General features: G+C 40.0%; 1 protein-coding gene across 5 annotated transcripts in view; it reads left to right on the forward strand.

Moving 5' to 3' along the window:
• si:zfos-943e10.1 (GRAM domain-containing protein 2B) overlaps positions 1-24,987 on the forward strand; it is a 79,028-nt gene that overhangs the window by 14,715 nt on the left and 39,326 nt on the right. For 3 of the 5 annotated variants that reach the window (XM_059638571.1, XM_048560178.2, XM_048560179.2), the window contains exon 1: positions 11,248-11,375. The exons of the other annotated variants lie outside the window; for them this stretch is intronic. The gene's annotated coding sequence lies outside the window, so the exon portion shown is untranslated. Of the gene's footprint in view, positions 1-11,247; positions 11,376-24,987 lie in introns of those variants that run through there. 5 annotated transcript variants of the gene reach the window in all.

A 24,987-nucleotide genomic window follows, 5' to 3' on the forward strand; every position in this document is an offset into this window, starting at 1 on the left:
ACAATGTTTTTGATTCTCCAACAACTGTCCCTCACCAGCCTGGTCATTTTTTTATTTAAGAAAAGGATTTCTTTTTGTACCTCTTAGGCTGATAGTCTGGAACAGAGGGAGACTAATACAGCGTTAAGAAAAGTTAATCCATTCAGTTGGCAAGTAAAACAAAATCCCAAAAAAACTTCAGCTTTATGGTAACACAATACCATATTATTGAAAAATGAGTATTTTTAAGATTTGTTTTTAATTGCAAGTATCAATTTGAAAGGACAACCCTAAAGCATCTCATTCATAGTTACTTTACTTTTTAGTATTTGACACTGGCAGACATGTTTAAATTCAAGTTACTTTTTGCCGTTTTATATTTATATCGCAAATGAATAAATGTGAGAAATGAAAGTTCAATCTGCAGTTCTACTTAGTTTTTGCCAGTGTGTTTCAACATGCCTGAGGAATTTGAAGCTGACAATTCTGTACTACCTATTTTATTACGTGAGTAAAGTATAGTATCAAAGAGTGACAACTTTTTATTTATTACCCTTGAGCTTATTGGTTGGCAGAGACAAAGGTCTGAGAACTGTCCTTGGAAATGTTGCAATACACCGGTATATCATGAGAGGAGATAAGACAATTCCAGTATGTGCCATAAATTGCGAGTTACACAACCCCGTGCTATTTGGCAGAAGTGCAGGATGTATCCTAGTTTACAATACTGACCTCCCTTTGATAACATAATCTGATCCTGTTCCAAAAGTTTTAAACTCAATCTTATCTGATTTCACTTTATTTCCAGTTTGTACCTGAGATTAGTGCTTAAAAGTGGGGATGAATCTATATTTGTGATTAATGATGGAGTGATGGTGGCGTGGCGTTTAAGGCAGACTTCATAATCCAGAGGCTCAGGCTAACGGTCCAGGATAAAACATTAAATTCAGGTTAATAGATTTGAAATATACAGCTGGAATGCCATAATGGAGACTGTGACAGCTGTCATTGTTGTAAAAACCCATGCGGTCACTAAAGAAATCTGCCATTCTAACCTGATCTAGACTATAATTTAGTCCAAACCTGCAACAAACCACTGAGTTCAAAAGCAGTCAGGCATTGGCTATAAACGCTGCCATTGTCAATGCTCAGAGTCAATAAAAGAATAAAGAAATAAGTGATTGGTTTGGGGGAGGAAGCTGCTAATTTTAAAACTGCTACTTTTTAACTACGATCTGAAACATTTGTGATTGATCTTGCTATTTATAAGGCATTATTGAACAGCATGTGATAGGGCCAGGATATTTGCAATTTTGTTGTGCTGGATTCAAATTGCTGATCTACAATCTTCAAAAAATATCAACAGTGATTTTGTTTTGTCGTACGATTGCAAAATGGCCAAGGGAGTTGGTTGGATGGCTGGTTTATAGAGCAGAATAATACCAACCGTGTGGGTTCAATTCTGCACCGGCTGAGGTTGCCATGAAGATTCTCCTCATCTGTGGCATGGTGACCACCAATTCTAATGGGAGAGCAGCCCTGTGGTTTGGTAAGACTATGGCAATTTTACCTTTGCTTAACGTGTCCAGTAGTATGGTACGTCAGTGTGTAAGAAAAGCACAAGGTTCCGAGGAAGATGGAAGATTGCAATTGGAAGATTTTCCGTGATGGGAGGCCTGAGCATGAGCTGGTTAACTATGATTCCATTCTGTAGGATTGTCATGTTCTTCCAGTAAAATAGATATGAAAATACAAGGCTAGCCACCTGAAGGCTCTCAAACTCAGAGTCTGAACCCATTAACTTCAACGATTTGTTTTCAGGTCGCAGCAAGCGATCTGTGTTAAGTGATTACTTTGCAATGAAAATGTATTTGTTTAGGAATAATTTGAAGCAGTGTGACGCATACTGGGCAGCAATCTGTATCCTCTTCATTGTATGGAAAATAAGTTCACAGACACTAAAAGATTCTTGCTATCCATGCACTAACCAATTTTTCAATCAGAACTGCAATATTTTACAAATGAGGCATTTTTAGTATTGATAAAATACCTACTATATTTGAATTGTTTAATTTTATGAACATAGTTTACATTAATTGATCTGCTTGCATCTACATTATTTGTGCTATTATTTTGAAATAGTCCAGGTTTTTAAAATGTGACTTTTTAAAATCTCTTTTTCGAAGAATTTAATTTATTTTCATTCATCTTCTTGTTTTGAGAGTTACATTCCAGATTAACTCTTACTGCTGTTCTGGCAGAGTTCTTATCGATCCATCAATTTCCATCTGAAATCAAGAGAATCAAACTGCACCCAATATTCCAAATAGAATGTTTCTGTTTCTGTTTCTGTTTCTGTTGAATTGTGAAGACAATTTTTTTAGAACGCACACCAAATTATTTTGAGTTATCGATGATCTTTCTTTCCTTTTCTTTCTTTCTTTCTTTCCTTCCTTTCTTTCCTTCCTTTCTTTCCTTCCTTTCTTTCCTTTCTTTCCTTTCTTTCCTTTCTTTCCTTTCTTTCCTTTCTTTCTTGCTTTCTTGCTTTCTTGCTTTCTTTCTTGCTTTCTTTCTTGCTTTCTTTCTTGCTTTCTTTCTTTCTTTCTTTCTCTGTATTGTTGTGTAAGATTAGATTCCCTAATGCCCTATAGTGTGGAAACAGGCCCTTCAGCCCAACAAGTCCACACTGCCCATTGGAGCATCCCACTCAGACCCATCCCCCTATAACCCACACACACCTGAACACTACGGGCAATTCAGCATGGCCGATCCACCTAGTCTGCACATCTTTGGACTGTGGGAGGAAACCGGAGCAGCTGGAGGAAGCCCACACAGACATGGGGAGAACATGCAAACTCCGCACAGACCGTTCCGAGGCTGGAATTGAACCCGGGTCTCTGGTGCCGTGAGGCTGCAGTGCTAATCACTGAGCCACTGCGCTGCCCCTTATTGAACATAAGGTACATTGCTTCTAATTTGTTTTCAGGCTCTGGGACATTGTTTGTCTTTGCAAGCATTTCTTGCCTTAAGAATTGACAAATTGGAGGAAACTGAGTAACCTTGGCTTATCCTTTTGATGTCCAAAGTTCGTGTCTAAGTAATAGGATCTCATATTTCTTTATTCTTTACTCATTCATGGGATGAGGGTGTCGTTGGCTTGGCAGCATTTATTGCCCATTGCCAATTGTCCAGAGGGCAGTTCAGAGCCAACCACATTGCTGTGGTCCGGAGTCACATGTAGACTAGACCAGACCAGGTACAGAAGACAGCTTCCTTCCCTAAAGGACATGGGTGAACGAGATGGGTTTTTCCGACAATCGATTCGCGGTCAACATTAGATTCTTAATTCTACGTATCTGCTGGATTCAAATTCCACCATCTGCCTTGGCGGGATTTGAACCAGGCCCCCAGAATGTTGTCTGGCCTCTGTATTAACAGTTCAGTAATAATATCAGTAGGCCATTGCCTCCCCTAATAAAATAGTCAAGGACAAATGGTAGAGTTTGCTAGGTATGCTCCTGCCAGATGTCCAAGACATCGAGTAGCCTAACAGGCAGCTTTCAAAGAAAGGGAGGCCGTTATAATCTTTTTATTTTGGGGAGAAAAACTTTTTTTTTCAACCCAGTAGGTGCAGCTTTCTTGAAGGGATTCATTTTAATGGTAAATGTTCATATCATTAAATTTTTAAAGATTTTTGCTCCCTGACTGGAAGACATTTCTAGCCCAATGAGATTTTTGCTTGGCCTTGGGATCTCTCTCTCAATTTCCTGTTGCATTTCAGCTGCCAAGATTCTTACGCATGGGTAGAGATCTCTCCAAAAGTTGCACAGCTATGGTTACAGCAGAGCCTCAATTTAAATTTTATTATTCAAGCTTGTACGTGAGCACCCAGAAATTTCTACAATACATTCTATTGAAGCCTTGCAGTCTCTTTTGTTTGTTGATCCTTAAGTAATCAATGCTGGGCCTTTAATGTGAAGACAAATGTAGGAAACACAAGAGTACGTCAAATTACTATTTGCCTACCCATCTGCACTTCGTGGGCCTGCTGCTGAGAGGTAATGGAGAAGCTGATCCATCAGCAGCACAGCGGTGAATAGTTTTTAACACCTTCAGTCCTCCAAACCTGCCGAACAAATCAGTAAATTGCTGTCTGTTGGCGACAAGTCAATAGGTTAATGTTTGGAAAAATTGTGAAGTCTAAGTTGCTTATATATCCCAAGAACCTTTCAAGTTTCCTTGCTCTTGTTTTGATGCCATTTTATTTATAGAATTCCTGCTGGCCTCACCAGTAGAGATATTGGAACTAAGTTGTCACCACACCACTTCCTGATCAACCTGTTCCGAGATGTTGTCATATGCCTCTGGAGCAGGTGAGTCTTGAACCTGGGCCTCCCAGTCCAGGGGAAGGGATCTTACCACTGCATCACAAGGACCTATTTGCTGATCTCTACTCAAAGCAGATTCCAAGATAACAGAGTGTGAAGCTGGATGAACACAGCAGGCCAAGCAGCATCTCAGGAGCACAAAAGCTGACGTTTCGGGCCTAGACCCTTCATCAGAGAGGCCCGAAACGTCAGCTTTTGTGCTCCTGAGATGCTGCTTGGCCTGCTGTGTTCATCCAGCTTCACACTTTGTTATCTTGGATTCTCCAGCATCTGCAGTTCCCATTATCTCATAGCAGATTCCAACACATTGTTACTGTCAATTTGAGATGGCGTGTAGGGAACAGTTAGATGAAGTCCAATCAGTTACCTTTGTAATTAGTACACTTGGGCAAAGCACTGCCTGGAAATCATCATAACGATGCACCTTAAGCAATTGCAGGCTGAACTCGGCAATTAACTCTGTAAAACAATACTTTTGTACCGTCTGAAATATTTATGATATGAAAGGAGATTATTTGGTTTATGAAGGCCATGTTGATAATCCAGTTGGTCCCATTTGTTTGATCTCTTGCTCTGCAAATTTATATCCTTCAAGTAACTGCCCAATTTCCTTTTTGAAATATCGTTCACTGTAATTGTATCAAGTAAAGTTCATTTTGTCTCCCCCTGTATCACTTGCACAAGGCATTAAATCTGAATCGCCTATACTTGTGCCATTAACAAATGGGAACTACGGCTATTTGTCTACCTTATCTAAAAAGCACACGATCTAAATGGTGAGAGTTTGCAGGGCTCTTGGATGCAGTGGCATCTGGGTGTACCAGTGCATGAATCATAAAGAGTTAGTATGCAGGCATGGCAAATAATTGAGAAAGCTAATAGAGTGTTGATGTTTGTGACAGGGAGTGAACACAAAAGGAGGGAGGTTATGCTTCAGTTGGTGATTTTGGTGAGACCATTGTCTTGAATAGTGTGTGCAGCATTGCTTCTTTATTTAAGTGAGGATGTAAACTTTTTGGAAGCAGTTCAGAGAAAGTTTACTGGACTAATACCTTGGTTCATGAGGAAATATTTGACACACTGGGCTTGTAGCTGTTGGAATTTAGAAAACGAGGTGACTTTGAAACAAGCTAAATCCTTAAACACCTTGACACGGTGTGTGTGGCATTGTTTGCTTTTGCAGGGAAAATTAGAGGTCAGTGTTAAAAATAAGGGGCCACCAATTCAAGACGGTTGAGGAGAACCTTTCTGGTTGGGAGTTATCCTTAAATGATAACGGCAGCTGTGTCTTTGAACACTTTTTAAGCCAAAGGTAGGTTTGATTCCTAACCTTGTACCACCTGAGTAAGGCCAGAATGCACCAAGCAGACCATAGCACCCCTACATTGTAGACAGAGGCCATTCAGCCCATCGAGTCTGCATCGATTCTCCGAAAGACCACCCCACTTCCCCAACCTGTCTCAGTATTTCCCATGTCTAACTTACCTAACCTGCACATCTTTGGATTGTGGGGTTTACAAGAGCCCCCAGAGGAAAACCATGCAGACACGGGAAGAATGTGCAAACTCCACACAGTTACCCAAGGCTGGAATTGAACATGGGCCCCTGGCACTGTGAGACACCATGCTCCACTCAGCCATGAATTCTTTTTGAATGATAGAGTAGTGTCAAAGGGTTGAGAGACTTAATTCTCTTTGATATATTCCATTTTTTTTTTTGTTTTATTCATTTTTTTTTTAAATGAGGAAAATACTTGCACAAATTGACCAAGTGGATACCTCTACACCCATTCTCCTTTTTGTTAGAGAAACACTTTGGGGCAACGTGGGGGGAGGGGGTAGTGGTGGTGAAATACAATTTGCCAATAACATTCTTGCAAAAATGTGTTGCCATACATTTATTCTGGGATTCGTAGTGGAGTAAGTACTTCCCATTTACTATAAATGTTTTTCAGCAAAAAGAATTGTGTTAGGTAGGGGAGGTCAAACCCCTCTGATAATTAAAATTGAAACACAAGCCCCCAATTCGTTACAGCAGGAATAGAGGTCTGCTTCTAATAATTACACGTGAAAGACCAATAGAAGCGCAACTCACCTTACCTCATCTGTTAAACTGTTATGGAGAAGCGGAGGTTAAATGAACGAAGATTCCTGACAGTCACTTTGTAAGTACAAGCAACCAGTTATTTATTTAACCCTAACAATGAACAACTTAACAGAATTGCTAACCAGCAGAAAGATTCCCCCCAACTACTAGTTATTTCCTGACTGAACTAAATTCTACTGGAATGCTGTTCAAATAAACACAGGGCTCATTTATAAACTCAGTTAATAAGACAACAATAAATTCAAACTTAATCTCTCCAAGTTTGCACAGGCTGTCTCTTGTGGAAGCCTCCGATTTCTCCAGCCTTTCTTCTGTTGATCCTGAGTCTCAAACATCTTTCTTCCACTGACCTTGCTGTCATGGATGTTTTGTCTATAATTTTCTCTGAGGACTCTGAGCTTTTTAAAAAAAAAAATGCTCTGGTTTCTTTGCTTTTTTTAAACGAGCTTAATGATTTGTTTTGTTTGTGAGAGCCAAATTTACCTCAGATGGCAATTTTGCTTTTGTTTCAGCTGGCTGTTGGCTCTCTGCCAATTTTCCAAATGCTTTTTTTTAATATGCCCTTGATGACCCGTCCATTTTCTTACAATTTGATTGGTTTCTAGGTTTTTGACGCTATCAGATTTAAATCTGACAGCGTTTTTAGTTTCTAAGGGCTTGGTTTGAATCGATTGACTAAATTTGAAAAGACTTGTTGTCTTCGTAAAAATGCTGCTTGGCAGTTTGACACAAAATGTGTCCATTTGGGGTACTCTCTAAGCACCTGCACTTTTAAGCTGCTGTTCAGACATCCAATTTCACTATAAGCACCGAAAAAAAACATCTTTTAAAGGGAAGATGCATTTTACAATTTTTACCATTTTACACACACCAGCTTGCAGCAAATGCTTTTCCGTTTTGCTTTGTTTTCACTTCCTTTTGGTCTCTATGCTTCATTATTCTGATTTAGATTTGAAGTTAAATTTGTGCTGTAGCACTCTCTTTGGCAAGGCATGTTTCGTTACTGTGCTATACTTAAGTGATGTCTCTCGACCAGATATTGATTCCTGATTTTTTTTTTCCACTCTCTCTCACCAATCTTCAATGCCATCAGGGTCGCTATCTATTTCCCATCAAGGATTATTGCATCTGCTTGCTCACCTTTTTAACCAGGTTGCTAGGTAACTGGATAGAGAGATTAGCATTTGTATAATGCCTTTTACAACCTCAGGATATTGTTATGCCTCACTGCCAATATAGCATTTTGATTTTTGATAATTGCTTACTGCTACACAGCAGGAACCCACACACAACAAGGTCATAACAATTAGATGATTTGTGTTTTGTGAGATTGGTTGAAGGACAAATATTGACCATTACATCGGGCCAGTCCCGTACTATTCTTTAAAATTATTGTACGGCCTCTTTCACGTTCACTTGAAGGAACTGATTCAGTGTCGATTTAACATCTCATCTGAAAACTGAGTCAAGAACACAAGTTTACCAGTATCTCAGTAATTCTATTGCATTAGGTGAATATCGGCTATGATGTTTGTCTGCCTTTGTTTTCAAAAGGAGTAGCAATAGATACAGCATATTTGATATCTTTTTGATTATCAAAGGTATTTCCTCTGCTCCTTCATCTACAAACCTGCCTCATTATTTACGTTTGCATACCTGGCTTCAACTCTCTACTATTAACTGTGAAGTAGTGCCATACTTTTTTTTTATAAGGTTTTATATTTGGTTAGATCCCTGGCATGCAACTTGTACACCTATTATGTTATTCCAGCTATTTGGTTTGTCTCCAGCAGCATCTTATTTTTAATTTTTTTTTGTAATTATCACTGCCTCATTTAATTGGAATAAAGGTCAACACTTCGCTTATCATTTAGCTGTTGCCGCTTTTACTCACACTGTCCGACACTTCTGATCACCTGCCAAGACTTATTATTTGGCCTGTTGACACTCCGCTCACACCATTTGTATTATCTCTTGATCGCTCTGCCCATTGTGTCTCTTAGCTGTGAATTTTGTGCCTGTGTGCTGCTACTCTCTCTTCACCTGGTGAAGGGACAATGCTTCAATAGCTTGTGATTTTCAAATAAACCTGTTGGACTATAACTTGGTGTCATGTGACTTTGGACTTTGTGACATTGTTAGCAAAATAGTAAAAACCCACATCTCTTACTTGTAACATGGGAAAAACTGAAACTATCTTTTTCAGTTTTTGATGGGAACCCTTGAAATTTCCTCTGGCAAATGCTGCACCCCAGCTTATGTATCAGGAATGAACTGAAATGTGACCAATGTGTTGGTAAAGGGTCAGATGTAACAATGAAGATTATAAAGCGCAGGAAAGGTCATGAGCTGAGATGCAAGATGGTCAACAAACCTTGAAGCTTTATTTTTACAAACATAAAACTGTTCTTGCCATGCTGACAGCGTAAAATGTAAACTGTGTTCATCGGATTGGGTGGGTGTGGGGTTGGGTGTCAGTTAGCTCAGTTGGCTGGATAGCTGATTTTTCATGCCAACAGCACAGGTACAGTTCCCGCGTCGGCTGACCACTCCATGAAGGACTATCCTTCTCAACTTCATTCCCCCTTACCTGAGCTAACTAATGCGTATAGACTTGGGTTAAGTGGAAAGGTGGCAGTCTATAATTAGTGGAGTGCTGTAGAGATCAGTGCTGGGGTCATAGGTATGTACGATGAATATTGACAAATTGGATGATGGAAGTTATTGCCAAGATTGTCGATGAAACAAAAATGGGTGGGACAGCAAATATTCAGGCCGACAGAGTCAGCACAGGGAAATAGACAAGAGTGAGTGGACAAAATGTGTCACATGTAATGTGGGAAAATTGTTGTGATGTATTTTGAGAATAGAGAAGTTGAATATTATTTAAAATGCAGAGATCTGCCACACAGGGATGCTGGAGTCCTCTAGCAGAAATCGCAGTAAGTTAATACTTGGTCAGCAACTAATAGAAAAGGCAAACAAAATTTTGGCTCTTATTTCAAAGGGAATGAAGTATAAAAATAGGAATAAAACAAAGATCTGTGGATGCTGAACATCTGAAACAAAAACAAAAATTTCAGGAGAAACTCTAGATCTGGCAGCATCAGTGGAGAGAAAGCAGAGTTTCAGTTCCAGTGATTCAGAATTGGAAGAAGTATCACTAGACCCAAAACATTGACTTTGCTTTCTCTCCATTGATGTTGCCAGACCTGTTGAGTTTCTCCAGCAATTTCTGATTTTAATAAAGTAGCAAGACTTTGCGAAAACTTTACAAGGCACTAATTAGACCATCCCTAGACTATTGTGAATAGATTTGGGCCCCGTTATCTAAGGGAAGATATGCCAGCACAGAGTCCAGAGAAGGTTCACCAGAATGATCTTGGGTATGTCTTAAAAGGAGCAGATAAATAGGTTGGGCCTGGTACTCATTGAAGTTTAGAAGAGAAAGTGGTGATCTGATTGAAACACATGAGATTCCTTTGGGACTTAGCAGGGTAGATGCTGAAAGGTTGTTTCACCTTGTATGAGACCCTAGCGCGTGAGAACATAATCTCAGAGAAAGGGATAGGGATAAGGATGTTCTCTCCTAGAGTCTGAATCTGTGGAATTCTTTTACTATGGGATCGTTAAGGCATGTTTGGTCTGTTTAAGGCTAAGAGGCAAATTCCTAATCGTTTTATTGACACTATTTGCATGCACGTTTTGTGCCAACTTCAAAAACTGAGCATACGTTTATCCTTGGAAGAGATAATTTAAGTCACTTCACAGGGAGTTACTTAATAAGGTGGACTTGGTGAGGACACTTGTCAACTTACAGAGCTTTGGTGATTGTATTGCTTGCTAGGTGAGATGTTGACTTCAGTTATGTATTTTTTTTCCAACAAAATTACTCATCTGCTCACACATTGACCCGTGATTAATGGATTCTGTAGCAAAACAATTGGTGAAAGTTTGATGTTCGCATTTTGTACATTCATTAAACCTACTCTCATTTGCCATTCACAGATGCTGCCAGACCTGCTGAGCTTTTTCAGCAACTTTGTTTTTGTTCCTTATTTTTCGATAGGTGAGTTGGACGTTTGAAGCTGCAGAGATTGCCATAAATGTTTCCAAAACCGTATTGTAGAACTGAGAAGTATTTTTCTTGCCCAATTTCCAAAGGGGGTCTGAATAACCTGCATCATTTGGTGCCTCCTTTTATTGTAAATAATCAAGCTTGTGTAAAAACTAAGACTTCACCAAGACATTTACTTTGGCTTGCATTATATTCACATATCAATTAATGACAAAACTAATTTTGATTTCTGGTTATACGCATTTTTGTGAAGTGCATTTTTAAAACTGTCCTTTAATATTTTTGTAGTACAGTAAGTATTGTGGTGTTAAGTTTCCTCCATCGAATGTTATGATTTATAAAAATTCAGATCCAAAAAACAATTTTATGTCCTTATTTAAGCCACTTCAGGGAGGAGTTAGCTATAAATCCAGGATGGACAAGGATTGGATTACTGGGCTCTGACCCCATCCCCAAACCATAGTTGGACAAAAATCTTTGACACAAATTGCAGAGAAAATCAGTTGCTTACAACGGAGTTAAGAAATGGCATGATTTAATTGATCCTTCCTGAATATCCGATGTTTTACGTAAAACAATCTTGATAAGTTTGAACCCGTGATAGATTATATTGCATTTTGCAACTGATAAGCTTTTGCCAGGCACTACATATTGATGTTTCTTATTGCTGAGATGATGTGTACAGGAGGTGTGATTGTTGAACTGTTTCAAGCCTTTTGTTAATACTGGTCTGCTGTTCACTACCTACTGTGTAGTGTTAGGCGAAAACACACAAGTCTTGATTTGTACTGTTTGAGAAGAATAAATTAGACTACAGCGCAGAGGTAAGACTCTTGAATAGAGAAGTAGGGGTGTAAGCAACAATGTAAATGGGCTATGGCAGAAATACCTTTATCCAGCTACTTTGTTTTGAAAAATCGTGGACATTTTCTTCCATGTGGGATGTTATTTTCTTGGAATCAAAAAGTTCACACTTAATTGAGGTGCTTAAGAAAATTTAAGGATTTGACCTGGGTGACCATTTTCTGAGATAGTTCCACAACAAAATGGAAGGATGTTTACCAATGCCCTTTCATGCGAAGGATTGTGGAAGCCTGGAGTACCTCACTTTGCATCAGAAGTAGCAGAAATAGCAGGCACGTCAACTGCTTAACATTGCCGTTCAATGAAAGAACTGTTTAACAGTGTAGCAACTTAGTTCTCCACTAGGGCGTAAAGTGGATTTGGCTGAAACCTTGAAGTGGGGCATTGCTGTCTCCTGTCATTTTATAATATTATCACCACAAAACAATCATTTACACATGTAAAATTTAAATGTAAAGCAGCATTCTGAAATGTAAACATAGCCCCAGGAGCCTGATACTTTGCAATGCACCATCCTGCCTCTCAAATACTGATAATAAGCAAATGTCTTTGATTCAACTTTTGTATTTAAACCGCCGTTTCAATTGCCTGTGTAAAAGGGATCATAAGAAAGGAGATTAAAGCTTTACGTTAATAATAGTGAATAGCAATAGTTGTAAATTTACTTGCCAAAATGTATATATAAATAGTGCTTTTTATTTCATTGCTTTGAGCAGATGGTAGTTTGAATGCAACTGTGTGATTCAATAATATTCCTGAATTTTGATATTTGTTCTAAGAACCGGTGCAAGACTCTTCCCTTATCAACAACGTGCACGTCTAACATCTTTGTCCTCTTGAGCAATTGTGCTTTTGGAATTTGTTCCATGTTCGTCTGTGCCCTAAAATCGCTCTTAGTTCCTGGTCTTTGCTTTAAAAAAATAACTATTTGTTAGTCATGAATCTACCAGGAATCAAAGTTCAGATTTATTTATCACTTGATTTCACAGTACACCTGTGATTGGTGCTTTTGTGGTTTAATTGGTGTTGTGCTTTGAAAACTTATTAGGGATTTTGAAGTGAATGTAATTGTCTACATAAGATTTAAATATTCAGTCTGGACACTTTGTATTACACAGTACAAGGGAAAAAAAACTGGCATTAGCAAACTGCCATACTTAGGTTGATTCTTGCTGTTAATAAAGTTTCACTTTAATTGCCAATAGTCCTTGAAATACAGCCTTGCTTTGCCTGTTTGCAGGAAGTTTCAACTGTTAGTGGTTACCACCTTGAGTTTAGTCATGTTAAGCACTTTAAGCAGCCTGAACAGCTTACTCTTATATGATCTGGCACTTGCCCATTTGAATCTACTTGTATGCAACTCGAGCTTATTCATAGTTTCCTTTTTATGAATTGATGTAGATATATTTATACTTATCACATGAACTTGTCCATTTTTCTTTTTAGATGTATCGAACAAGCATGTGGAGAAATTTAGTTGATTGATCATCGTCAATCACTTTTCTTGTATCAAACAGCAGGACTTGTACAAGAGACCATTTTAAATCTCTGCTTGATAAGCAGCTTTAGTTCACAAATTGAGCAGGTGGAACTGCAGCTATGGCTGCTCTCACTTAATACACTCATAACATGAAAGGAAGTTGTACTAATACAAAATAACATACCAACTTTGACTTTAAAATAATTTCTGGCGATTCTTTGGGGCATTATCGTTTGTAAGGTGCATGACTGACAGAATATTCTGCCTATGTTTTACCTTCACATTTCACGAATAATGAAGAGTTTATTATGCAAATATGTTGCAAGTTTTTCTTCTAAATGGTGTAACAGTCTAAAAAGGAAGTGGCTAAAATAATAGTTTTTTTTTCCTTTCTGACTGGCGTGTCTCATGAACAGAGTTATTTTAGCCTTGCAGCGAATCATCCCTTATTCCAAAAGGGTCATTTGCACCTTGACTGAAGAAATCCTGACCTGGGGCATTGCATTTGCTTTAGAATGTGCACAGAGCAGCTTGTTAGGAGCTGCTGATGCTATTTCTAAAGTTCTCCTAGTTTCTGTTGTTTTTTTTAATAAAATGGGTGAGCTGGTAGGTTTTGAGAAATACTAAGGTTCTTATCCACTTCACACATAAAGATCTCGGAGATAGCAAGGACTGCAGATGCTGAAGTCAGAGATAATACAGTGTGGAGCTGGAGGAACACAGCAGGCCAGGCGGCATCAGAAAATTAGGAAAGTTGACGTTTCAGGTCCCCTGAAAAAGGGTCCCGACCTGAAACATCAACTTTCTTGCTCCTCTCGTGCTGTCTTCCTCCAGCTCCATAATGTGCCATCTCACATGTAAAGATAATTGTCTTTCAATGACTTGGATTCAATTGTTGCTGGAGTTCAATAAGAAAAAAGGCTCTTAATAGTTAATGCAGATCAGCAGTTTTTAAAAAGTAGCCATGAACTTGTTGGGAATAACCATAATTTGTCAGCAATTGTAGCCTGCATTCTTTTTTGAACGATGCGTATATATTTTGTCGGGGTTGGGTAGCTATGGTAAGAATTAACATTGACACTTTATATTGCTTTTAAAATGTTGCTCAACCTGAATGTTCAGGTGGAAAGGAATTATTAATTTTGCTTCCCTTTTGAAAATATTATCCAAATGGTGTGCTATCTTTGGTACTGCACAGACTGTGTGTTTTTGTAAATAGTCCACAATGTATTCTGACTGCTACAGTTGAGGGTACTTTACAGGATTTTGATTCCTCTTTTGATTTACTGTTTTGAAAAACTGTACTTCTAACAGTATTATTTATTTTGGGTCAGCAGTATCATAAAATAGAAACTAAAATCCAATGACAATTATGGCCACAACTTCACAACTTGCAATTAATTTGATAGCTTTCATTTGTGCTAAGAGAATTATAGGTTATGGTTGAAAAAGGCAGTCTAATGAAGTTGAGGATGAGCCATGATCTTAATGAATGGTGGAGCAAATGCATTGGGTTGAATGGCCGCCTTCTTATGGTCTTATGAAAAAGTGCCTTGCATATCCTCTCAATGTATACTACTTTTTTTAAAAAAAGCAGTTCTTTAATGTACATAGACGATGGAGGAGAAATGTACGCTCTCAATGATTAAGCACAAACAGATGCTGCTTTTTTTTGTCCTTATCATTTTGCCAAGCCTTGTCAAAGTTCACAATCCTAAATTGACTCAGCATAGAAGGAAACTAGTTGCCAATTACAAATTGGCATTTGGTTTCTGTCAGCTTTTAGCCAATTAGTGCCTTTATTTTTTCTTTTATGTTTCTCTGTTTGTTGAATCTGTTTGTAATATATTTTCTCAGGCAGTGTATTTTCGATCAAAACTGACTGTTTTCCTCTTTTAGCCACTCTCTCTTTAAATATGTCACGTGGACTTACTGAAACATCTGCTACCAGAAGCAATTTCTCCTGATTTCATTTAAAATTTCAAATCGTCAATATTCTTTAATGATTCAGTTGTTAATTTGCCTAATCTCTTCCGTCTAAGGAGACAACTTCAGATTCTATAAGGCTTCCAAATCAGTGTCATTTTAGTTGGTGTCTTCTGTACCTTTTCTCAGGCATTGACACTTAAATTTTAGTACTTTCGAATAGAGGACAGTAATCCATTTGAAGCTGAAAGTGTTTTTAAATGGTTTAGCATACTTTCCTTGATTAAAAGACTAGGACCTCCTCTCTTTTTCTTTTAATATAAATCTTCTTTCTCAATGTGACCTGCCACCTTGAAAGATTGTGAACATCCGTAATCAGGTGATGCCCATGTCGTGCGAGTAAGTGTCACAAACACATGGCTGATGATTGTATCTATTGCTCAATTAACCACATCTGCATTCCCTAATACGGTTAGTGGCTAATGTATTGAGCAATATTAGACAAGCAAGTTAGAGAGATTTCCTTCGCTCAAAATTTCCATTAAATGTGAAATGGGAATTATTAATCAGGTTGAAATAAGTGGGCTGCATGCATTTTTGACGTGATTAACTAGATATGTTAACAATTATCCTTTACGCAGAAAATTCTTCAATGCTGATAGTTTTGTCACAAGTGAATTCCGTAAACTCAAAACTACACAAAAATGTATCTGTTGCTCTCTTCTATGTCTCTTTCATTTCAACCTTGGACCAACTACCTAGGTTCCACAATGTTAAATGTAGTTTGGTTTCATCAATCCTACCTACATTTTCACTGTTTTTTAAATACTTTTGATTGTGTTATTTCCCATAATCTACTTGAAGATAACAAGAACTGCAGATGCTGGAGTCAGAATCCACACCGTGTGGAGCTGGAGGAACACAGCAGGCCAGGCAGCATCAGAGGAGCAGGAACGTCCACGTTTAGGGCCTAAGCCAGGGACTGTGGGTTTGTGTCCCATCTGGGGTGCCAGTTCTAAAGAAGGGTCCCAGCCCAAAACATCAACTTTTCTCTGCTCTGATGCTGCCTGGCCTGCTGCGTTCCTCCAGCTCCACACTGTGTGTGGATTCCCAGAATCTGTGTAGTTCTTGTGAAACCAAGCATTTGAAGTCTTTTTGTAAATCCTCATGCCAGACAGCATTTTGCTTCATCGTGCTCTGTGTGGAGCCTGATTGTCCTAGTTTTACATTGCTTCATTGTGCCTGTTTCTATTTTATACATCCTTAAGGCTAAAAGCCTGGGATGTGAAAGTTTTTTTTTATTGCCTTGACCTACAATGTAGCCCTTTTAATATCTGAGAGTTTTAATGACCCTCATTCCACAAAGTGCTCTTCAAAGTACAATAATAGTAGGGACTGCCGATGCTGGAGAATCTGAGATAACAAAATGTAGAGCTGGATGAACACAGCAGGCCAAGCAGGATCAGAGGGGCAGGAAGGCTGATGCTTCAATGTAGATTTCTGAAGAAGGGGCCAGATCCAAAACATCAGCTTTCCTGTTCGGAGATAATGGGAACTGCCCCTCTGCATCCTAAAACCAGCCCAGCTCGTCCCCGCCTCCCTAACCTGTTCTTCCTCTCACCTATCCCCTCCCACCTCAAGCCGCACCTCCATTTCCTACCTACTAACCTCATCCAACCTCCTTGACCTGTCCGTCCTCCCCAGACTGACCTATACTCTCCTCTCCACCTATCTTCTCCGCTATCCATCTTCGGTCTGCCTCCCCGTCTCTCCCTATTTATTCCAGAACCCTCATCCCATCCCCCTCTCTGTTGAAGGGTCTAGGCCCAAAACGTCAGCTTTTGTGCTCCTGAGATTCTGCTTGGCCTGCTGTGTTCATCCAGCTCCACACTTTTTGTTATTTTCAAAGTATAATTATTGATTTTGTTTTTAAATGACATTGAATCTAAACTGCCATCTCAATAGCCTGTTATTTGCTTTTACAGAGTTTCACTGTCGCTTCCGTTGAATATTTTTTAAAAAAGCATGTCTTGCCCCCTTTTTACTCGTAAGCATATTTTGAAGATACCTCTTCCCCCGCCCCCCCCCCCCCCCAGGCCTTCATCCTTGAGATTCATGTAAACAGTTGTCAGCTATTGTTGTAATAGAGTTGCCTCTGAGTTGTAAGGTTGAAGGTTCAAAGCCCACTCCAGGGCTTGAGCACTTGAAGCTGCTGCTCCAGTCAAGTATCGAGGGATTGATACGTTGTTGGATGTGCTGTCTTTTATCTGAGACATTGAAGTGTGGCTGTATTTTTCTGCATGAGTGAAAGTAGACTATCCCTTGACACAATTTAGAAGGAGTGAAGAGGAGTCATTCTGGATGTCCTGGCTGATGATAACCCTGAATCCACGTCATTATCACACTGCTGCTTGTGGAAATTTTGTGTGCAAATTGGTTGCTGCATAACAAGAGCCATAATTTACAGGTACCTAAAGGTGCTTTGAGTTGTCTGGGAGTCATGAAAACCCCTACATAAATTGCAGTGAAAACCAAAAGAATTACAGATGCAGGAAATTGGAAAAACAGAAATTGCTAGAAAGGCTCAGCGGGTCTGGCGACATCTGTGGAGAGAAAACAGAGTTAACGGTTCAAGTCCAGTCACCCCTCCTCAAAACATAATTGCAATACTCCAACAACAAACCCTTTAGCACACCACTATTTGTATTAACTAAGCTACGATTAACCATGCCAGTTCTGTTTTCCTTTTGCCAATCTTGAGTTTATTCAGTATAAAGTTTAATTGAAAATAAATCGAACAAGAAATTAAGCCATGAAGTGAAAGAACCTTTACAGTCTAACAATTCTAAAATACTTTGTGTCTGCCTGGTATCATTCAGTGCAGGTGATGGTCACTATTTTGAAAAATTTTCTAATACCAATGGGATCAACAGTCAATTTTTTTTATGGTTCTGGTTGACATGAATGTGGTTAATCTTGCTAGGAAAGTCTCTTCTCATTTTCAAAATGGCGTTGAAGAGTCTAAACATGTACCTGACCTGGTAGCTAGTCTTTTCATGTACCATCCCATCTGAAGGGGTCCGCTTACCAGAGAGCAGCCATTCTGGAGGTAAGGTCGTACATCGTGGAAACAGACCATTTGGCCCAACAAGTCCACACTGTTCCCAAACTAAACTAGTCCCACCTGTCTGCACTTGGCCCGCATCCCTCTAAATCTTTAATATTCATGATCATAACCAAATGTGTCTCAAACATTATAACTGTATCTGCATCAACACCTCTAGCAGTTCATTCCACACAAGAAAAATTCCAAAAAAATTTCCCCTTGTGTCCTTTTTAAATCTTTCTCCTCTCATCTTAAAGAACGTGCCCCCTAGTTTTGAATACCTCCTACTATAGGGAAAAGACTTTTGTGATTCACCTTATCTATGCCCTTCATGGATGTGCTTGTTACTCCTTCAACCAGTCACCTGTTAGTAAGCCCTCATTGGAATTGTTGAGTGATAAACATTTGATTAAATTTGAGCTGAACATTTGGAACAGGCCTAAAAGATCAGAGTTGACGTTGCTGGGCTAGTACGAACTGCAGATGCTAGAGAATCTGAGATAACAAGATAACAAGATAACATTTCTGAAGAAGGGTCTAGGCCCGAAACGTCAGCGTTCCTGCTCCTCCGATGCTGCTTGGCCTGTTGTGTTTCTCCAGCTCCACACCTTGTATTCCCGGAGTTGATGTTACTGCTTGCTTTTAAGGTGAGCCTTTATGGACATTGACAATCAAAAATACAATTCAAACTTGTAAACTAAGGTTTCAAATGCTTAACGCACTGGGACCAGTGCAGTATCCTTTTCTGCATGGCTGTATGTTAATTGATAGACTGCTTCACCAGCGGTTTCCATCACTTGGAACTAGACATGATAACCTTCTGCTATGAGGATGGATTGAAGAAATTGGGAATGTTTTTCTTGGAGAAATGAAGTCTAAGAGGAAGCCTGATTCAGGTTTTTACAATTGTGAAGGGCTGGAGAGAGTAGATAGGGTGATGCTTGTTCCACTTGTAAAAGAAAGAAGAATAAGAGGGCATAGATTAAATGTAATGAACAAAAGAAGGCAGGGTGATGTGAGAAAATGTTTATTCACCTGGGTAATCGGGGTATGAAATATAATGCCTGGAAAGGTGCGGAGCCAAGTTCAATTGAGGCATTTAGGAGAGCATTGGATGATGTTTTTGGCTGGTAGTTATGTGCAGTAAATAGGGAAAAGGTGAGAACTTGGCATTAAACAAATAAAGCTGCTCTAAGTGATAGAACCATTGCAGATACAATGGGCTGAATGGCAAATTTCTGACAGTAATCAGTCAGTGATTTATGTCACCACCTCTGCCTACTTATTGTTTCTTGCATATCATCTCCTTTAGTTTGCTGTTCATCATCACCCCTTCTCCCCTTTTGATCTCCAGCCCTCTGTCTTCGGTCTGTGACAGGAATCATAAAGCAAGGAACCTCATCCTTCAGTTCAACTCTCTATGATGCTCAAGTTTCCCCAAACTAAACTAATCCCACTTTTGTTTGGCTCATGTTCATGTACCCATCCAAATGTATTTTAAATGTTTCGAATGGAGAAGTAAGACAAAACAGTATTATTTAAATGGAGAAAAACCATAGAAAGCTGCGACACAGAGGGACTTGAGGGTACTTCTGCATGAAACATTGAAAGCGAGCACAGAGGTGTTCCAGGTAATTTAACACAATGAATCCTTACTTTAAGTGGTTGAAATGTTAGACTAGGGAGATCTTATTGCCCCTGTACAAGCTGCTGATGAGACCACATTTTGGAGTACTCTGAGCAATTTTGGGCCCATTATTCAAGGAGAGATACTTCATCATCGGCAATTTAGAGAAGGTCCCTGGTATGGAGGGATTGTCTTGTCAGCAAAGCCCTAAACTGGTTGGGACTGTGTTCACTGGAGTTTAGAAGAATGAGAGGTACTCTCGTTGAAACATAGAGGATTCATAATGGTCTTGACAGCATAAATGCTGAGATGATATTTTCCCTCTGTGATAGTCTAGAACCAGAGGGCTCAGTCCCAGACCAAGGAGGTGCCAAGTTAAAATTGAGGTGAGAAGAAATTTCTTCTCACAGGATTGAGAGCATTTGGAACACCTTGCCACAGAGAGCTGCGGGCCAGAGTTCTTGTGGATGTTTAAGGCTGAGAGATTTTTTTTAATCAGTAGGGGAACCAAGGTTTACAGGGAAAATGCAGGAAATTGGGTGTGAGCAATGTCCGATTAACCATGCTCCTATTGAATGGCAGAGCACATTCAAGGGAGCTAAAAGGTTGTCTACTGTTCCAATTTCTTAATGTTGTAGGGTCCAATGTGACACCACATTGCATGGAACCCTAACAAATTTAAATATATCACTTAAGTACTGTCCATGTGGATGTTATTTTTACATGTTGTAAATGTTGAAATCCCGTTGATGTCCTTATTTGTGACACAGTACTGATGAAACTGGCTGCCAATATTTTCATTGTTTGTGAACTTGATAGATGTTGATAGGTGCCCTTGTTTTCGAGAGCCTAAACAAATAGGGTGCATACAGTATTTCAAATACAGCTGGCATTTTCACTGGTGTTACATCAATGTAACCATCACCCAGAATATTCTGCATTGTGCTGAAGAACTGTTGGTATGGGATACTTCCTATGAAGCCTAAATAAAGCAGCATTCAGTCTTGCATATTAACAAAGGTTTTTGACTGTAAGAGGAAATGTTAAGAACGGTTTTTATATTCAGTAGTTCAGTACTACAAGTCAGTCATAGAACATAGAACATAGAACAGTACAGCGCAGAACAGGCCCTTCGGCCCTTGATGTTGCATTGACCTGCGCACTAATCTAAGCCCCTCCCCCTACACTATCCACATATGTAGCAACTGGATTATTCCCAGCTGAATGATGAACCGCAAACAGGTTGGACTCCACTCACTGGAGTTTAGAAGGATGTGTTCTGAGAAAATGTCGCTGGACCTGAAACATTGACTCTGCTTTCTCTCCACAGATGCTGCAGATATAGAACATAGAACATAGAAAAGTACAGCACAGTACAGGCCCTTTGGCCCACGATGTTGTGCAGTGGATTAATCCTAATCCAGAAACAAAATAACCTAACCTACATTCCTCTCAATTCACTGCTGTCCATGTGCATGTCCAGCAGTCGCTTAAATGTCACTAATGACTCCGCTTCCACGACTACCACTGGTAAACTATTCCATGCACTCTCGACTCTCTGGGTGAAGAACCTCCCTCTGACGTCTCCTCTATACCTTCCTGCTAACACCTTAAAACTATGACCCCTCGTGGCAGTCAATCCTGCCCTGGGGAAATGTCTCTGGCTATCGACTCTATCCATGCCTCTCATTTCCTTGTACACCTAAAGGGTACAAGGTAAGGAGTTTCTCCAGCGATTTCTGTCTTCATTTTAGAAGAATGAGAGGTGATTGCATTGAAACATATAGGATTGACAGGGTAAATCTTGAGAGGATGTTGCCCCTCATGGCAGAGTCTAGGACCAGAGGGTATAATCTCAGAATAAGTAGGCTGGAGGTGGTAAATACCATTTCAGGGTTTGGGCAGCAGTTTTACTAAAGTAAGTAATAGGATTGGGGTGTGTGTGTGTGTGTGTGTGTGTGTACACAAGTATTTGATATGTGGCAATCAGATGCAATGATGTAAAGTACAGTATGAAATGTACTGCGTGTGGGGGTCACCTGACCTTGGAGTGGCAGGTCCGATCGTGCAGAAAGTTAACAGATGAAGTAGGGTGACATCTGCAGTTAAATTTGTGACTTTGATTCTTGATGTGGCAATAGTAATGATAAGTTTCTATTACAGCACTCCATGTCATCACAGCAGAGAATAAGATGCTGAGATTATAATCAGTTTGATTCAGCCCATGATTATTGGAAGAATAAAACATAGGATTGCAATAAGGGAGTAAGCGGTGCAAGGAGAGAATCTCCAAAATACCCACAAATAGAGAAATAGTATCGGGTGATATAACAGATCAACAGGAGGGGAATGTGATGAAGCAAAGGCCCAGAGCAGTGTCTAAAATGTGGAAGTGGACGAATAGAGTGGGTTTCAGATACCAAACCATGGCAAAGGTTAGAAGAGACAAGTAACTAAGATCGTTTTTTGCTCACTCGAGCCATCTCGTAGTGAATAGATGGAAAGCATTTTAGAATAGGGCCCTCTTTAATGTTGCAGTAAAATGTTACAATATCTGATTGTCAGGTTACAGCTGCAAAATGTCACTAGATTGACCTCCCCACACTTTTTTTTTGTTGCATTTCATGAAGCAGTACTGACAAATTCAACTGCTGGACAGGTACATGAATAGAAAAGATTTAGAAGGATTTGGAGGACTTGTTTAGTTTGGGAAACCTGGTCAGAATGGATGAGTTGGACTGAAGGATCTGTTTCCACACAATATGACTCCATCATTCTGACTGTCCTTTATATTAGCTTCTGTGTTTCCATTGAGGTAATAGTGCCTCGGTATTTGATGTGGTGGGTTTATAATGTGTGTCCTTAGAGTTTGTTGCTCCCTCCCTTCCTATTAATTTCGATAAATGTGAGGTGCTGCGTTTTGGAAAGGCAAATTTGGGGCAGGACTAGTACACTAAATGGTAAGATCCTGGGGAGTTTGCTGAACAAAGAGACCTCGGAGTGAAGGTTCATAGATCTTGAAAGTGAACCACAGGTAGATAGGATAGAGATGATGATGTTTGGTATGCTTGCCTTAATAGGTCAGTACATTCATTATAGGAGTTGGGAGGTCGTCTTACAGCTGTACAGGACGTTGTTTAGACGACTATTGAAATACTGTGTGTAATTCTGGTCTCCCTGCTATAGGAAGGATGTTGTGAAACTTGAAAGGGTTCAGAAAAGATCTACAAGGACGCTGCCAGGATTGGAGGGTTTGAGCTATTGGGAGAGGCTAAACAGGTTGGAGCAGTTTTCCCTGGAGGCAAAGGGGTGACTCTTCCAGAGGTTGGTAAAATCGTGGATAGGGTGAACAGGCAAGGTCTTTTCCTGGGATAGTGGATTCCAAAACTAAGGGACATAGGTTTAAGGTGATAGGGGAAAGATTTAAAAGGCACCTAAGGGGCAGCTTTTTCACGCAGAACGTGGTGTGTATGGAATGAGTTGCCAAAGGAAGTGGTGAAGGCTGGTACAATTATAACATTTCAAAGGCACCTCGATGGGTATGTGAATAGAAAGGGCTTAGACTGATATGGGCCAAATGTGGGCAAATGGGACTAGATATATTCAGGATATCTGGTCGGCATGGACAAGTTGGACTGAAGGGACTGTTTCCATGCTGTACATCTCTACTACTGTATGGTGTACAGCAGTTGGTGTCGTGCTCATTGCACATCTCTGGGGAGCCCATCTAGGGGAGAACTGTGTTCTGTTAACTTCCAGATCCATTTGGGAGAGAATCATGTAATAAACTGAAAGTGTAGAATATTTCCCACATCTTCGCTTGTAATTAATGTTGTCTAGTGGAAACTGTCTATCAGTACTACTTTCGCTATCCTTGATTGATCTGCACTTGCATCATAAAGTGACAAGTCAGTGTCTTTTGGCCTAGTGGTTATCTCCAAGCAAATTATTTTTGCTCATTATCCTAAATTTGAAGCGCGGATTCGTTTATGTGAACATTTAGCTGGTGACCAAAACTGGTGAAGTGGAAGCTAAAAGGCTTAAATTATTAAGGGAAGATTTGCATAGTCTAGGCTTTCAGTACCTTGAATCTATAGAAGATTAAGGGTTGGTCTGATTGAGATATTTAAGATAATTAAAAGATTTGAATGGGTAAATGGAAAGAAGACTTGAGATTAAGAGGGCACGACCATAAAGTTTAAAACTAGAGAAGACAGGATGTGCTTCACTTTTTATCCAAAACTTGACACACCCCTGATAATAAAGTGTGAAGCTGGATGAACACAGCAGCACAGCAGGCCAAGCAGCATCTCAGGAACCTCTCTGATGAAGGGTCTAGGCCCAAAACGTCAGCTTTTGTGCTCCTGAGATGCTGCTGGGCCTGCTGTGTTCATCCAGATTCACACTTTATTATCTTGGATTCTCCAGCCTCTGCAGTTGCCATTATCCTTGACACACCCCTGCTGTTTTAGACAGACTGTGTGTTGCCTGTTGCACTCGTTCATCGTTCTTGGATAGGCAAGAATAAGTTTATGAATCGTACCGTCATAGCAATTATTTTAAACTGTCTGTGCCTCCAGTTTAGCAACTTTATTTGTGGATTGAAAACATGTTTACGATTCATTTAAATTGGATGTGCAGTTTGACTCCACTCATCTGTGATTATTTCTAGCTTAATTATTTCGGCAGCATTAGAAGCCTTGTTTCTTGTGGGGATTTATTTGCTGCCAAAGTAACAAAAAATATCACTAAGTAATTCTCTCTCAGCAGCTAAACATTGCAAACATATCCCAGAACCCTGTAAAAGCGATACCGAAAATGGACTAATGTTTAAAACAGAGATAGCACAAGAAGGGTTCACCTACACATCTGTCAATTTGTTCTATTGTGTCTATTGTATCCGGTGCTTCTGATGTGACTCCTGTACATTGGTGAGACAATGTACAGACTCGGAGACTGTTTTGTAGAGCGTCTGTGCGCTGTATGTGATAAACAGCACCACCTTCCAGTCCCCAACCATTTTAACTCCCCCTCCCACTCTGTGGGTGACATTTCCATCCTGGGCCACCTCCGGTGCCACAATGACGCCACCTGCAAACAGGAGGAGCAACGCCTCATATTCCGCCTCAGGAGCCTCGAGCACAATGACCGAAACATGGAATTCACCAGTTTTAGAATCCCCCCCCCCCCCCCCAACTCTCGGCCTCTTCCCATGTCCAACCCCTCCACTCATCCCCACCTCCTTGACCTGACACAACCTGTCCACCACCTCTCTCACCTAACCACTCCATCCATCCTACTGACCAATCCCCACCACTCCCTAACTGCACTCACCTACCACCATCCAACCTGCCTTCTCCAGCTCCATCCCTCCTCTCTCTTTGTCTCAGCTCCCTTCTTTCCCCCCCGCCTCCATTTCTGAAGAAGCGTTTG

Source organism: Stegostoma tigrinum, chromosome 30 (assembly GCF_030684315.1).
Source record: "Stegostoma tigrinum isolate sSteTig4 chromosome 30, sSteTig4.hap1, whole genome shotgun sequence".
Taxonomy (NCBI): domain Eukaryota; kingdom Metazoa; phylum Chordata; class Chondrichthyes; order Orectolobiformes; family Stegostomatidae; genus Stegostoma; species Stegostoma tigrinum.